We start from the raw sequence: 18,495 nt of genomic DNA, 5'->3' as shown, positions 1-18,495 counted from the left end.
GTCCACATCAAAGCCATCAAGGTTTGAGCCGTGTCAGTGAGACAAGCGATGAAGCAGCACCACCAACAACAGAAACGGCTATTGAGTCACCACCCTCAGCTTCACAGCCAGACCTGTTCATGTCCCAATTGCCACTGCGAGACGGTCAGCAGGCCAGCCCGAGCCCCAACGAGACGGACACCGTATCTCAGCCCCAGGGTACCAGCGAAACACCATTGCAGCTACGCACGCGTTACGGTCGAATAGTAAGAGGACCCCTGAAGCTAAACCTGTAAAAAGAGTGAAGTGAAAAGAAGTATGAAAAGCTGCGGCCTTAACGCGGCCAAAGACTCAGTGAAGTGGACCGAGCCAAGACTTTAGTGGACCACCCTTGAAGTTAAAGTGTTTTGGAAGTTTAGTATGTTGTTTTTATTATGAGAAGGAAGATGTAGTATTTTATATTACATAAAAGTATGAAAAGCTGCGGCCTCAACGCGGCCAAAGACTCAGTGAAGTGAACCAAGCCAAGACTTTAGTGGACCACTCTTGAAGTTAAAGTGTTTTGGAAGTTTAGTATGTTGCTTTATATTATGAGAAGGAAGATGTAGTATTTTTATATTACGTTGTATGGAAGTTTCATGTTATGTTTTTTGTAGGTAGCCTGGGTCAATAAACCTATTCAATAGACAACATTACAGTTGATACGTTGAGGGGGTGGATCAAATAGCTTTCAAATTTTCACCTTGGGGGACCAAGTGAAGTTTTCAAGGATACAATACATAGATATGAACTATAGATGCTCAGTGCAAAATATCCATTAATATTCAACTATTGAACTGTTTGACTAAACAAAATATTCACTTCAGGGTCCAAGCATGTCACCAGTCCATTCACTGAAAAACTCACTAACTGTTCTTGGATCTTGTAATATTGCATTGAATAAAGGTGGTACAATTCTCTTCAAAATTGTACATCAAGTTACCAGTCCATTGACTTAAAAAGTTCACCAGCTGTTCAAGAATTCTGTAATACTGCATTGAATATTCTTCTTATTAAAAATGAAATAATTCTAAATTTATAGGTGCTAAATTTATCATCTTGTTCTTCAAATAGCAAAGGAAATGGCAAAGGTAGATCTAGATCAAAACACACTATGCGCATCCAGATTATCAAAACAGAATGTCTTGAAAATAGAGATTAACAGCTAAAGGTATCTAGTTGATATGTTGAGGGGGTGGATCAAATAGCTTTAAAATTTATAGCTTTCAATAGACCAAGTGAAGTTTTCAAGGATGCAATACATAGATATGAACTATAGATGCTCAGTGCAAAATATCCATTAATATTCAACTATTGAACTGTTTGACTAAACAAAATATTCACTTCAGGGTCAAAGCATGCTACCAGTCCATTAACTGAAAAACTCACTAACTGTTCTTGGATCTTGTAATATTGCATTGAATAAAGGTGGTACAATTCTCTTCAAAATTGTACATCCAGTTACCAGTCCATTGACTTAAAAAGTTCACCAGCTGTTCATGAATGTAATACTGCATTGAATATTCTTCTTATTAAAAATGAAATAATTCTAAATTTCTAGGTGCTAAATTTATCATCTTGTTCTTCAAATAGCAAAGGAAATGGAGCTGATTCTAAAGCTTGGTTGTCATCCCCATACATACAAAGTTTGTATATTTTTTTTTCCATGACAACACTGCCTTTTCTAAGACAAATAAAAATAATATTTCGAAATAGGGACAGGTTCTTTTATTAAACAGTGAACAAAAATATAAACAAAGGCTCTAATATTTCAGACACAGTTGGTCATCATCATCAGCAGAATTACTAACATATCAAAATTAAAACAAACTATATTTACACTAAACAAAAATTCATTTCAGAATCAAAGTAGGTTACAGATCTATTGAATTCAAAATTAACTAGGATAGAAAAAAACTAGGATAGTTGCAATTAGGCAAAGATTCCTATGAGTCTTGAACAAGGAGAGCCTAGGTTATTTCTTGATATTTATTGGCTCAAGGAATACAACAAGAATACAGCTCAACTTCAGATATATGGACAGACAAACATCATGAATTAATCAATAATCAGCACTTACAATCAAAGTAATCTGTTCTGTCCCATAGTTCTGGTAAAAGTAAACTAACAATGAGAAAGTGCAAAAGGCTATAAATGCTAGAAGGGCTCTTTTACTCCTGTCCTCATGTTTTATACTCTACTCCCAGCCATAATTTTGGGCTATGATGTCAGTGTTTTTTCCCAGAATTTCTTCAGTGTTTGTCTTTGTCTAATTTAAATGTTCTGTTTCTAGTGCTCTTACCAAAGAGCTTCCTTTATTATTTATATTGGATGCAAATGTTTTGTTTCAAAAAATTAAGGGATTGACCATTTAATATAGTTGATCTTATTCATTGCATATATGCATCATGTCCAAGATTTCAAGACTATTGTCCATATTTTTAAAGATATATTTTAATCAAGATACAGCATACACATAACTTTCAGAAATAAATCAACAGCACACAAAATGACCATAAAAAGCACTTTGAGCCTCTCCACTTTGCCAAAGCCTGATTAAAAAAAAAAAATCAAATCTTTATGTTATGGCTTAAAATCCAACCCAGGAAAATTTGCATTATTATTTATTTATCATTACTTACATAGGGACAAGATGAATACACCACCCAATGTCATTTTTATTCCCCTTTTCATTATATTAGTTGTTACCACGACTAGTACCCCCCCCCCCCTGTATCATGGACCTTCCTGTGCCTCCAAACATGCTTAGGGCATCCAAAAAGAGTAATGAGTCTTCTCTCATCATTGCCAAGATATCCTCCCATTCAGGATTGAGTAAGACATTGAAATTTGCAAGGACAGTTCAGTAGCTGCTTTGTAAGCAGTTTTTGGGCTAACCTCTACTTCTGGTACTGCATGGCTGCCACTAGAAGATGCCCAATTGGTAGTCAAGCTTTTGTTATCCAACTTACATGCTCATGGTATCTTTACTTCTGGTGTTTGATAACTCAGCAATTAGTGGTTGTGATATCTTTGGCTTTTTTGTAGCAACTGCCATTTTTGGGCCCAATGGATATCAATAATACACCTCAAATACACATTTTTGAATCCAAGGAGTTTAATCTTAGCTCCAGGTTCTGGAGCCAAAAGGACATAATAGTTGCATAGCTTCAGCATGAGTTGGAGAGAGTACTGCTGATTAAACTGAATTTGGGTCAGTTTTATGAAAAATATATTTGCCTGTTCAATTCTGACCTTGACTTCTCTGTGACAGGAGCAAGTGTTATGAATGGTGCCCACATATAATTAAGCACCATAACTAGCTCAATATTCTGATTGCCACAGAATGGATCAAATATAGATGCTGTGATGGCCATACTTTGTGTTTTGTTGGCTTTACACAGCCCTTGTTTGTCCCCATCTTGAGTTTGGGATGTTGTTTACCAACCCACACTTTAAATGTGAAATGGAGATACTAGGGACGGTCCACTATAGAGCAACCAAGCTCCCTTTTACTAAACAACAAATCTCCTATGAGCAATGACTAGAAAAGCTTGACCTGCCTACCCTAACATACCATAGACAGAGATATGCCATTGTTGCATTAAAGATGATAACCAGTGACACCATTAAGCCTATTTTTAATAGTGATGTAGTGATGATCCTCTCATAAACTGTGACATGAATATTAAGTCAATGGTACCTGGAACATCTACAGGTTCTTCAACCTTAGTTGCTAGAAGATACAATTTAAGATAAAATGATTTTGAGGCTTAAAGATTTAGTAGTTGACTTAATTGAGGTATTAATAAAGCTTTTCCTTACAAGACTCTAGGAGACAGGTATCATATGAGAAGCTAGCATCACTACCTGTCATGATAAAGAAGTAACTTGTTCTCACCACTTGCCTTCCTGTAATGTTTTGTGTCTTTAGAAGGCTTGAATTAAATAATAACTAGAGAATGAAATTAATAATTCTTAGAATGATATTAAAATAAGTTACCATCTCTGAATAAGCTATATATGGCAATTTATTCTCATTAGACAGTTTGTTAGAAATATATATTTCAACTTTTGGTTACTATGGGCTATTATGAGCTCCTTTAAGTCTCAAAATACCCCAGAAGCAATTATTGAATTTAGAAAGAGCATTAAAAAGGCATCAAGTGATGTATTCACTTTCTTTCTAGACAAATTATGTGGGTAGGCTATGTAAAAATTTGCTGGGCTAAATACAGGGGGTGGGGGAGAATATATGGAACAATAATACAAAAGTGAATTGAATAAACTACCTTTTATTGATCTTCTTGGCGAAATTTCAATCAAAAATTTGTCAGCATAGATTAAAAACGTGGTCTATGTTTTGACAAGCAAATGAAAAGAATAATAAAATTTAATGTTTGTGATTTATAGAATAAATAGCCTATCAAGCATTAAAAGTTGCATTTATTTAATCAGAAGAAAATCAGAATTTTGCTAATAGCCTGTATATATATATATATATATATATACGTATATATGTATATATATATATATATATATATATATATATATATATATATATATATATATATATATATATATATGTATGTATATATGTATACATATATATGTATATATGTATATATATATATATATATCTATATATATAAAAATAAGTTGTCTGTCTGTGTGTCTGTCTGTGGATCAGGTGACGTCATGTTTCTGTGTTGACTGACGTCATGAAATTAGTTGTCGTCATTTTTGCTTTGACGGTGACGTCATTCAAGATATTTAAGACATATGTTCACGTAGAAATCTATTAATGTTTAAGTTTACAATGACTGATGAACTTACAATGGCAAAAGCCGATGAAGATGCTCAAAGAGTCTATGCCAAAAAACTTGCTGCTGATAGAGAAAGTCAGAAAAGAAAGCGTGCCGAGGAATCATAGAGAAAGTAAGAAAAGAAAGCGTGCCGAGGAATCACAAGAACAGCAAGAAAACAGGCTTGCGGCTAAAGAACGCAAAACCGCACAGTTAGATGAAAATCCACCTGGAAAGCGAGAGTCAAAACATATCAAAACTGAAAATGATAGCGATGATGATTGGGTTTGGGATTATGACTTGGATAAGGTCATCAATGCCTACCAGAATTAAGTTAAAAAACAAAGGTTCGGCGATATGTACTTCATAGTGACGCTGAAAAATAAAGAAGAAAAAAAAACTGAAAAAAGGTAAAAAACTAAAAAAAATAAAAAGAAAAAACACTCAAAGATAAATTACAGACCGGGACACAAATGACGACCGACACAGAGGGAATATAAATGACGACCAGGAACCTCAAAGAAAAATTACAGACTGGGACACCCGGACACAAATCACGACCGGGAATATAAATGACGACCGGGACGCAGGGACACAACTACAACGGGGACGCCGGGGGCACAAGCAGGATATATAATTGACGACTGAGACACAGGGATTGTTTGAATAGAAATTGCAGACCGGGACACAAATGACGACCGGGACACTGGGACACAGGGAATATAAATGACGACCGGGACACTCAAAGAGAAAATACAAACTGGGACACCAGGACACAAATGACGACCGGGACACAGGGAATATAAATGCTATTTATATGCAAAGACAATGGGACAGCGAAGAATGTTGTATATTCGCATGTTTTACGTAGTTAAAAATATGTATTTATATCTATCTCTATTCACAGGTGGGACACAGGGACACAGCTACAATGGCGCGTAACTAATATGGCGCGTAACGACTTACGCGCGCGGGGGGGCTTGGGGGGGCGCGAAGCGCCCCACCAACTAGGTGTTGGGGTGGCGCGAAGCGCCACCCCAACAGCTAGTATATATATATATATATATATAGCCTGTATATATATATATATATATACTATATATATATATACTATATATATATATACCAACTATAGTAGTTGGTGGGGCGCTTCGCGCCCCCCCAAGCCCCCCCGCGCGCGTAAGTTGTTACGCGCCATATTAGTTACGCGCCATTGTAGTTGTGTCCCTGTGTCCCACCTGTGAATATAGATAGATTTATATATGTGTTTCAAACTACGTAAAAATTGCGAATATACAACATTTTTGGCTTTCCCACTACTGGAAGCTTTCCGTTTCCAATTGCCAGCAATTGATCTGAAAATGTTTGGCCAGAATCATCGTTTTGCAATCGGACACGCATATTTGTAGTTAATTTTAATATTTTTACGTGTGCCCATAAATTAGAATTTTTCAGGCAAGCATTCATTTCGTCTGCAGGAGTTAAACTACGTAAAAATTGCGAATATACAACATTCTTGGCTTTCCCATTGTCTGTGCATATACAAAGCCGTATGCACTAATAATGACGTCATATGCAAACGCTCTTTTTACAAACAAACAAACATGCATACACACAACTTGTTTTTATATAGATAGATAGATAGATGGATACAATACAAATTAACTGCGTAAAACTTGCGAATATACAACATTCTTCGCTGTCCAATTGTCGCTGCATATAAATAGATTGTCAGGTTTACCGACCCTCGAACATGCAACGTACAATTGTCCATGGGAAAAACAATCAGTATTAAGATCTATACCACATTTTTCTAATGATTGACCTTGAGCTTTGTTAATGGTGATTGCAAATGCTAATCGAATTGGGAATTGCAATCTTTTAAATTGAAAAGGCAGATCCGTTGGAATCATGGGAATGCGAGGAATAAGAACAGCCTTACCCTCAAAATGCCCTGTCAAGATTGTCGCCTTTATTAGGCTTTCCATTGTTTTTTTTACGGCAAGTCGCGTGCCATTGCAAAGCTTTGGTGGGTCGCCTATTTTTAGTTGTAGCACGTGTGGTGGAAACCCTGAAAGATATATGGAATTTAAAAATTCAGATGGATAATTAACCGCTTCATTTGGTTCCAAAACTGTGTCGACTGACTTGCAAAGGAATGCCTGGTCTCGAATCTTGGTCAAAACAATATTGTTGATTTCGTGGACGTCTATATTTTTGGGTGCGAGAATCGCTCTTTCACTTAGCCATTTATTATTTTTATAATTTTTTAGAATATTCGGAAATACTTTTTCAATCAATTCATTTTTGGACGTCACTAAACTACAGAAATCAGCAGGTAGTTGTATACGTCCTGAAATTGAGTCTATCGTATCATAAATGTCTTTTTGTTCCGACGTTAACTTGTAAATGTTATTTTGTACATACGACAATAGATCACTCGTACTGTAACTTTGTTCACGATCCAATTCTACACATGTCGAAACAGCAGCGATACGGTTAGGTGAAGGCATTCCCAAATCCTGAAGAGGTTTGTTTGCCATACGTACGCACAAATCTTCTATAATAACTAAAAGCCATTTATTATTTTTATAATTTTTTAGAATATTCGGAAATACTTTTTCAATCAATTCATTTTTGGACGTCACTAAACTACAGAAATCAGCAGGTAGTTGTATACGTCCTGAAATTGAGTCTATCGTATCATAAATGTCTTTTTGTTCCGACGTTAACTTGTAAATGTTATTTTGTACATACGACAATAGATCACTCGTACTGTAACTTTGTTCACGATCCAATTCTACACTTGTCGAAACAGCAGCGATACGGTTAGGTGAAGGCATTCCCAAATCCTGAAGAGGTTTGTTTGCCATACGTACGCACAAATCTTCTATAATAACTAAAGTGTCGTTATAAATTTCTGATGTAAAATCAAAAGTCATTTCTGACGTCTCTAACTGTTTTCGATGGAGTATATCTTCGGACTTTTTTGACTTATATTTTTCCCATAACTCTGTAGGAGCTGATGGAGAGCAAGTGTACGAATTTGACTTGGGGTTGACGTTTCGCACGCGTCATTGATGCAGTTATCCCAGTGTTGGTCATTCTCCAAGAAATTCAGAGCTTGGCATGCACTACGGTAAGTGTCATGTATAGTATCGTTTACAGTTCTCAAATACTCAAAGGATGTCGGACCGGGTACATTCACCAAAAGCAGGCGTAGAAAGAAGCATTCATGTTGATTGGGGTGAACGGTGTAGAGTCTTCCTATCGTGGTATCTTTGAAGATGGTAGGTTGGCCGTAAACCCACTGGTTATCTACTTCGATGGTGGTACCGTTGCCATTGTACGCTGAAAGTCATCAGTCATTTTACAATTAGAAATTTCTCTTTCAACGGTCTTCTTACAATTAAAAATTTGTCTTTGAACGATATTCTTAAATACCTGTGTCCTGGTCGTCATTTATATTCCCTGTGTCCCGGTCGTCATTTGTGTCCCGGTATCCCAGTCTGTAATTTCTCTTTTTTCTTTTTTCAGTTTTCTTTTTCTTCTTTATTTTTCAGCTTCACTATGAAATACATATCGCCGAACCTTTGTTTTTTTAACTAAAATCTGGTAGTCATTGATGACCTTATCCAAGTCAAAATCCCAAACCCAATCATCATCGCTATCATTTTCAGTTTTAATATGTTTTGACTCTCGCTGTCCAGGTGGATCTTCATCTAACTGCGCGGTTTTGCGTTCTTTAGCCTCAAGCCTGTTTCCTTGCTGTTCTTTTGATTCCTCGGCACGCTTTCTTTTCTGACTTTCTCTATCAGCAGCAAGTTTTTTGGCATAGACTCTTTGAGCATCTTCATCAGTCATTGTAAACTTAAACATTAATAGAATTCTACGCGAACATATGTCTTATATAACTTGAATGACGTCACCATTCGTAAGATACCTCGATTTTAACGTTTTCCAAGAATTCCGGTTTCCCCCTCCAACTCCCATCAATGTCACCGGATCGGGTCTGGATCTAAAATGAGACTTCTAAAGAACAAGATCCTTCTAGATATCAAGTTTCATTAAGATCTGATCACCCGTTCATAAGTTAAAAATACCTCATTTTTTCTAATTTTCCGAATTACCCCCCCCCCCCAGTTCCAAAGAGCGGATCCGGTCCAGTTATGTCAGTCAACTATCTTGGACTTGTGCTTATTCTTTCCACCAAGTTTCATCCTGATTTCTCCGCTTTAACCGTTTTCCAAGATCCACCCCTAATGACGCTGGATTCGGTCGGGATTTAAAATAAGAGATCTGAGTTTCGAGGTCCTTCTAAATATGAAATTTCATTAAGATATGATCACTCTTTCGTAAGTTAAAAATACCTCATTTTACTATTTTTTAATTAAACCTCCCCCCACCTCCCCCAAAGAGAACAGATCCGTTCAGTTATGTCACGGTTATGTCAGTCCTGTATCACCCCTTCGTAAGCTAAAAATACCTCATTTTTAATTTTTCAGAATTAGCCCTCCTCCCCCCAACTCCCCCGAAGAGAGCGGATCCGTTTCGGTTATGTCAATCACATATCTAGGACTTATGATTATTTTTACCACCAAGTTTCATCCTGATCCCTCCACTCTAAGCGTTTTCCAAGATTTTAGATTCCCCCACCCAACTCCCCCCAATGTCACCGGATCCGGTCGGGATTTAAAATAAGAGCTCTGAGACACGATATGCTTCCAAACATCAAATTTCATTAAGATCCGATCATTCCTTTGTAAGTTTAAAGTACCTCTTTTTTTCTAATTTTTCAGAATTAGACCCCCCCCCCAACACCCCCAAAGAGGACGGATCCATTTTGCTTAATGCAAGCACGTATCTAGGACTTGTGCTTATTTTTCTCACCAAGTTTCATCCCGATCCCTCCACTCTAAACGTTTTCCATGGTTTTAGTTTTCCCCCTCAATGTCACCGGATCCAGTCGGGATTTAAAATATGAGCTCTGAGACACGATATCCTTCCAAACTTCAAATTTCATTAAGATCCGATCACTCCTTCGTAAGTTAAAAATACCTCATTCTTTCTAATTTTTCAGAATTAACCGCCGCCCCCTAACTCCCCCAAAGAGAGTGGATCTGTCCCAGTTATGTCAATCACGTATCTTCTTCTGCTTATTTTCCCCACCAAGTTTCATCCCGATTCCTCCACTCTACTAACCGTTTTCCAAGATTTTAGGCTCCCCCTTCAGTTCCCCCCAATGTCACCGGATCCAGTCCGGATTTAAAATAAGAGCTCTGAAACACGATATCCTTCCAAACTTGAAATTTCATTAAGATCCGATCACTCTTTCGATGAAATTTGGCCGGCGTATCAGGGACCGGACCAGATTAAATTACAAATAGTTGTTTTCGCGATTTGACCATCTGGGGGGGGGGGGGAGTGGGGGGCCAATTAATTCGAAAAAAAAGAAAAAATTAAGTATTTTTAATTTACGAACTGGTGATAGGATCTTAATGAAATTTGATGTTTGGAAGGATATTGTGTATCAGAATTCTTGTTTTAAATCCCGACCAGATCCGGTGACATTGGGGGGATTTGGAGGGGAACCTGAAATCTTGGAAAACGCTTATAGTGGAGGGATCACGATGAAACTTGGTGGGAAAAATGAGCAGAAGTCCTAGATACGTGATTGACATAACCGGAATGAATCTGCTCTGTTTGGGAGAGTTGGGAGGCGGCGGTTAATTCTGAAAAATTAGAAAAATGAGGTATATTTAACTTACAAAGGAGTGACCGGATCTTAATGAAATTTGATGTTTGGAAGGATATCATGTCTCAGAGCTCTTATATTAAATTTCAACCTTATCCGATGAAGGGGATGTTGGGGGGGGGGGGGGGGGGGTGGAACCTAAACTCTTGGAAAATACTTAAGAGTGGAGGGATCGAGATGAAACTTGGTGGGAAAAATAAGCACAAGTCCTAGATACGGGATTGACATAACCAGAACGGATCTGATCTCTTTGGGGGAGTTGGGGGGGGGGGGGGGGTTAATTCTAAAAATTAGAAAATATGAGGTATTTTTAACATGCGAAAGAGTGATCGTATCTTAATAAACTTTCATATTTAGAAGGACCTCGAAAATTAGATCTCTTATTTTTTATCCCGACCGGATCCAGTGTCATTAGGGGGGGGGGGCGAAAATCTTGGAAAACGCTTAAAGTGGAGAGATCAGGATGAAACTTGGTGGAAAGAATAAGCACAAGTCCAAGATAGGTGACTGACATAACCGGACCGGACACGCTCTCTTTGGTGGAGTTGGGGGGGGGGGGGATTCCAAAAATTAGAAAAAATGAGGTATTTTTAACTTACGAACGGTTGATTAGATCGTAATGAAATTTGATATCTAGAAAGATCTTTTGCTTTAAAACTCTCATTTTAAATCCCGACCAGATCTGGTGACATTGAAGGGAGTTGGAGGGGGAAGCCAGAATTCTTGGGAAAACGTGAAATCGAGGTATCTTACGATCGGATTTCAATGAAACTTGATATATAGAAGAATCTTATGTCTCAGATGCTCCATTTTCAATTCGAATTGGATCCGGGGACATAGAGGTTTGGAGGGAGGAAACAGAAATCTTGGAAACCGGAAATCTTGGAAAACGCTTAGAGTGGAGATATCGGGATGAAACTTGATGGGAAGAATAAGCACAAGCTATAGATACGAGATCGACATAATTGGTACGGATCCGTTCTCTTTGGAGGAGCTGGGGGTTGTTAATTTGGAAAAGTTAGAAAAATTGAGGTATTTTTAACTTAAGAACAGGAGACCGGATCTCAATGAAATTTGATATTTAGAAGGAGGTCATGTCTCAGAGCTCTTATTTCAAATCCCGACCAGATCTGTTGACATTTGGGGGGAGCTGGAGGGGGAAACCAAAAATCTTGAAAAATGCTTATAAATGTCGTAGATACGTGACTGGCGTACCCGTACTGGATCCACTCTCTTTGGGGGAGTTAGATGGTGGGGTTCAGTGCTTGAGGCGAGTTTGGTGCTTCTGGACGTGCTAGGACGATAAAAATTGGTAGGCGTGTCAGGGAGCTGTACAAATTGGCGTGATAAAGTCGTTTTCCCCGATTCGAACATCTGGGGGCTGAAGGGAGAGGAAAAACTAGAAAAAATGAGGTATTTTTAACTTGCGAGTGGATGATAGGATCATAATGAATTTTGATATTTAGAAGGGCCTCGTGACTCAGAGCTCTTGTTTTAAATCCCGACCGGCATTAAGCCTCTGATTTTCCCTTTAAAGCAATCTATTGATTCTTAGAATTTTGCTAGAGCTCATACCATATGAGCTCTTGGCTCTTATGACCTCGTCACAAATGCCATATGAGCTCTTAGCTCTTGTTTGTTTTTTTTTTTCTTCTTATACATTTTATCCCGTTTATCGCTTGTTATCAATCATATCATTTTTATTTTCAATTTTAACACTTTTTGTGCCCTTTTATAGCATATAGAACAAATTGAAAAATATTGTTTTCGCTATTTATACTTTGTGCTTTTTCTTTGATGCCTAGAAAAAAGTCTCTGTTGTAACAAAAATGCTTGTTTGTTAATACAAGTGAAAATAAAATTTTTCCACTCTAGTTCCTCCTGATTTCATATCATCATTTTTAGCTTTCCCTTCCCAGTACAAAAAAAAGAAGTTATGTTGAGTGGGACTAGACTAGTCTAGATTGATGACAAGAATAAAACCTACACAAATATTTCAAATACATATTGAACTTCAGTTTTCAGTGAAGAATAGGAACTAATTGAAAAACACTAAAGCAAATAATTAAAAAAAACTTCCAGGTTTTTTAACAAGCTTTATCATTATTGAGATTGCAAGTATCTTAACTTACAAATGACCCTCAGTCCAAGAGATGGAACTCCATAAAATACAAGAGATCGTAACAAAGAAGATAAATTACTATTTATCTTCTTATATAGAAGATAAATTCTTCTTATATCTTCTTATAAAATAAATTCTTCTTATAAAAGAAGATAAATTCTTCTTATATCCAACCTTGTGGGCTTTCCAGTCAACACTATTTTGTCCACTAGTTTATTTTGACTTATTTGAGGCTCTGGATTCATTCCTGAGACTTTATAAATCAACTTCGTAACTAATTTTCAAGATAGACAAAAGTCATCCAGCATATTACCCAAAAATTCACTTGTGAAAAGTCGAAGGTTTGAAATAAAATCACAAGGAATTAAATAGAAATCTGATAATACTCTTTGTGGGTAATATTTAATTGTTTTTATATTTTTTTATTAAAAAAAAAATCCAGAAACCTTACTACTCTACAAACAAACATAGGGGACATTCTATTTAATACACCTGGAAGTATCAACTCATTATTTCCAAAAATCACAAGGAATTAAATAGAAACTTAATAATACTCTTTGGGGAAGTATTTTCCCAAGAATCCAAACTTAGAGGATCTATCTCAAGATCTTGGGAGATGCTTTAAGGAATGGCAGCCCTAGCAAAATAGGCAGCCTGGCACAAAGGGCTGTTGGCAGCCTTAGCAAAACTGACTTCTGTGAAAAGAACTCCTAAGAAAATGGTCAAAACTTTTGTTTTTCAGGCACAAATCCCACTTTTTGTTCAATTTTCTTATGAATGCAAGAATGCAAGATCACACTAAGTGCCTTGACACTAAATATCCAAAATTTTAAGAAGACAATTTATAATCATGGCTCAAATAAAATATGCAATAATTTAATAACTAAAATAAGACATATACAAGAGCGACAAAATGGTGCAAGGGGCTAAAGATGCTACTTCGGTGCCACAAAACACAATAATAGTAGCAAGTCATTACGCTTGATAACTATACATAAAGAAAGAGAAAATGACAAGGTATGTGTTAGCGCAGAAATCGAGGCCGTCATGAGTATAGTGTAATATCTTGGGAAGAGTTTTTGGGATGAACTTAAAACCTACCGGCCCTGTTGGGCGGGAGGGGGACAGAGCAAGAAAAATTTACATATGCTTTTGTGGAAAAAAGAGTTAACTGATTTTCTTTCCAATCCAAGCAGAGATATCGTTTGGCAGTATAAGATTCTATGAGATTTGTAAATTATGCATGGTTAATCAGCAAAATAGATATTTTGCTATTTGGCAGATTTGGCAGACCGTCAAAATGGCATATATGCGATATTTTAAAAATGGCTTACAGCAAGAAATTTACATTTTTAAAAAAATTTGAGGGAGGAGTAGATGCTGAACAGTGGCTTTGAGAAAAGATAGATCTAGATCAAAACACACTATACGCATCCAGATTATCAAAACAGAATGTCTTGAAAATAGAGATTAACAGCTAAAGGTATCCAGTTGATACATTGAGGGGGTGGATCAAATAGCTTTCAAATTTTAATTTTGGGGGACCAAGTGAAGTTTTCAAGGATACAATACATAGATATGAACTATAGATGCTCAGTGCAAAATATCCATTAATATTCAACTATTGAACTGTTTGACTAAACAAAATATTCACTTCAAGATCAAAGCATGTTACCAGTCCATTGACTGAAAAACTCACTAACTGTTCTTGGATCTTGTAATATTGCATTGAATAAAGGTGGTACAATTCTCTTCAAAATTGTACATCAAAGCAAGTTACCAGTCCATTGACTTAAAAAGTTCACCAGCTGTTCATGAATTCTGTAATACTGCATTGAATATTCTTCTTATTAAAAATGAAATAATTCTAAATTTATAGGTGCTAAATTTATCATCTTGTTCTTCAAATAGCAAAGGAAATGGCAAAGGTAGATCTAGATCAAAACACACTATACGCATCCAGATTATCAAAACAGAATGTCTTGAAAATAGAGATTAACAGCTAAAGGTATCCAGTTGATATGTTGAGGGGGTGGATCAAATAGCTTTCAAATTTTAGCTTTGGGGGACCAAGTGAAGTTTTCACGGATACAATACATAGATATGAACTATAGATGCTCAGTGCAAAATATCCATTAATATTCAACTATTGAACTGTTTGACTAAACAAAATATTCACTTCAGGGTCAAAGCATGCTACCAGTCCATTGACTGAAAAACTCACTAACTGTTCTTGGATCTTGTAATATTGCATTGAATAAAGGTGGTACAATTCTCTTCAAAATTGTACATCAACTTACCAGTCCATTGACTTAAAAAGTTCACCAGCTGTTCAAGAATTCTGTAATACTGCATTGAATATTCTTCTTATTAAAAATGAAATAATTCTAAATTTATAGGTGCTAAATTTATCATCTTGTTCTTCAAATAGCAAAGGAAATGGAGCTGATTCTAAAGCTTGGTTGTCATCCCCATACATACAAAGTTTGTATATTTTTTTTCCATGACAACACTGCCTTTTCTATGACAAATAAAAATAAGATTTCGAAATAGGGACAGGTTCTTTTATTAAACAGTGAAAAAAAATATAAACAAAGGCTCTAATATTTCAGACACAGTTGGTCATCATCATCAGCAGAATTACTAACATATCAAAATTAAAACAAACTATATTTACACTAAACAAAAATTCATTTCAGAATCAAAGTAGGTTACAGATCTATTGAATTCAAAATTCACTAACTATTCTTGAATTTTGTAATATTGCATTGAATGAAGGTGGTGCTATTTCATTATCCCAACCTTAGCTGCAAAATCTCATTTTTAGAAGCTAACAAGGGGTCAACTAGGATAGTTGCACTTAGGCAAAGATTCCTATGAGTCTTGAACAAAGAGAGCCTAGGTTATTTCTTGATATTTATTGGCTCAAGGAATACAACAAGAATACAGCTCAACTTCAAATATATGGACAGACAAACATCATGAATTAATCAATAATCAGCACTTACAATCAAAGTAATCTGTTCTGTCCCATAGTTCTGGTAAAAGTAAACTAACAATGAGAAAGTGCTGAAGGCTATAAATGCTAGAAGGGCTCTTTTACTCCTGTCCTCATGTTTTATACTCTACTCCCAGCCATAATTTTGGGCTATGTTGTCAGCGTTTTTTCCCAGAATTTCTTCAGTGTTTGTCTTTGTCTAATGTAAATGTTTTGTTTCTAGTGTCTCATTATATTAGTTATTACCAAGACTAGTACCCCCACCCCCCTGTATTATAGACCCTCCTGTGCCTCCAAACATGCTTAGGGCATCCAAAAAGAGTAATGAGTCTTCTCTCATCATTGTCCAGATCCTCCCATTCAGGATAGAGTAAGACATTGAAATTTGCAAGGACAGTTCAGTAGCTGCTTTGTAAGCAGTTTTTGGGCTATCCTCTACTTCTGGTACTGCATGGCTGCCACTGGAGGATGCCCAATTGGTAGTCAAGCTTTTGTTATCCAACTTACATACTCATGGTATCTCTACTTCTGGTGTTTGATAACTTCAACAATTAGTGGTTGTAATATCTTTGGCTTTTTTGTAGCAACTGCCATTTTTGGGCCCAATGGATATCAATAATACACCTCAAATACACATTTTTGAATCCAAGGAGTTTAATCTTAGCTCCAGGTTTTGGAGCCAAAAGGAAATAATAGTTGAATAGCTTCAGCATGAGTTGGAGAGAGTACTGCTGATTGGGTCAGTTTTATGAAAAATATATTTGTCTGTTCAATTCTGACCTTGACTTCTCTGTGACAGGAGCAAGTGTTATGAATGGTGCACATATATAATTAAGCACCATAACTAGCTCAATATTCTGATTAACACAAAATGGATCAAATATAGATGCTGTGATGGCCATACTTTGTGTTTTGTTGCCTTTATACAGCCCTTGTTTGTCCCCATCTTGAGTTTGGGATGTTGTTTACCAACTCACACTTTAAATGTGAAAAGGAGATACTAGGGAAGGTCCACTATAGAGCAACCAAGCTCCCTTTTACTAAACAACAAATCTCCTATGAGCAATGACTACAAAAGCTTGACCTGCCTACCCTAACATACCATAGATAGAGATGTCATTCTTGCATTAAAGATGATGTCCAGTGACACCATTAAGCCTATTTTTGAATAGTGATGTAGTGATGATCCTCTCATAAACTGTGACATGAATATTAAGTCAATGGTACCTGGAACATCTACAGGTTCTTCAACCTTAGTTGCTAGAAGATACAATTTAAGATAAAATGATTTTGAGGCTTAAAGATTTAGTAGTTGACTTAATTGAGGTATTAATAAAGCTTTTCCTTACAGTACTCTAGGAGACATGTATCATATGAGAAGCTAGCATCACTACCTGTCATGATAAAGAAGTAACTTGTTCTCACCACTTGCCTTCCTGTAATGTTTTGTGTCTTTAGAAAGCTTGAATTAAATAATAATTAGAGAATGAAATTAATAATTCTTAGAATGATATTAAAATAAGTTACCATCTCTGAATAAGCTATATATGGCAATTTATTCTCATTAGACAGTTTGTTAGAAATATATATTTGAACTTTTGGTTACTATGGGTTTTTATGAGCTCCTTTAAGGTCTCAAAATACCCCAGAAACAATTATTGAATTTAGAAAGAGCATTAAAAAGGCATCAAGTGATGTATTCACTTTCTTTCTAGACAAATTATGTGGGTAGGCTATGTAAAAATTTGCTGGGCTATATACAGGGGGTGGGGTAGAATACCTATATGGGGGGAGAATATCTGGAACAATAATACAAAAGTGAATTGAATAAACTACCTTTTATTGATCTTCCTGGCAAAATTTCAATCAAAAATTTTTCAGCATAGATTAAAAATGTGGTCTCTGTTTTGACAAGCAATTGAGAAGAATAATAATATTTAATGTTTGTGATTTATAGAATAAATAGCCCATCAAGCATTAAAAGTTGCATTTATCAGAAGAAAATCAGATTTTTGCTAATAGCCTATATATATATATATATATATATATATATATATATATATATATATATATATATATATATATATATACTATAACAGAACAATTGGTATTTCCAAAAAAAGGTATGGTAAATATGTAGCATATAAATGACTTACCAATAAAGTGAACATACCACTTGATGCCTTTTTTAATGCTCTTTACAAATATAATTATTGCTTCTACTGCAAATTCAAATTTAAGCACTTTTTAACCTAACCTAAACTAACATTTTTATAAATAATTTTAGCACTGAGAAAATGTAGCATTATTTTTTCAAAAATAATGGAAAAGATGGCAATGAGAAAACATAGTATTATTTTGTGGAAAACGAGTGATAACTCACACTTTAATTGAAAATTCTGTAAAATTCTGGTTGATTGACTTTTTGCTATCTTGGAAACAGTTTAGGTTAAGAAAATGAAACTTTCAGAGATGGGTCTACAGGCTAAAGTATGTCCTGGGAAGGTATTTTAAAGTACCTACCTAGACTCCTTCTCCCTCTAGAGGGCCCTGACCTTTGATGACCCTTAAAAGTATGTGTGTTATAAAAGTGAAACCTAGCAAAATAGATCTTTTGCTTAATTGAAGTACAACAAAAAATTTTTCAGCTTCATAACTTTGCTCAATCCAAATATATAAGGTTGTAAAGATATGCAAATACATTTCCTAAATTTTGAAGAAAAAAAAAATTGATATGGCTCAAAATTCTACTCAAATAACAGGAATTGCATTTCAGAAGTAAAGGTAGAGAAAAGGC

General features: G+C 35.9%; 1 protein-coding gene across 3 annotated transcripts in view; it reads right to left on the bottom strand.

The window, feature by feature from the left end:
- The window catches only part of LOC136033602 (huntingtin-interacting protein 1-like), a 166,042-nt gene that overhangs the window by 146,587 nt on the left and 960 nt on the right, over positions 1 to 18,495 (bottom strand). The window lies entirely within an intron of this gene.

The sequence above is a fragment of the Artemia franciscana genome, chromosome 12 (genome assembly GCF_032884065.1).
Source record: "Artemia franciscana chromosome 12, ASM3288406v1, whole genome shotgun sequence".
NCBI classification, from domain to species: domain Eukaryota; kingdom Metazoa; phylum Arthropoda; class Branchiopoda; order Anostraca; family Artemiidae; genus Artemia; species Artemia franciscana.
The sequence above is the reverse complement of the archived record's forward strand: the minus strand, read 5'-3'. Positions and strand labels throughout refer to the sequence as shown.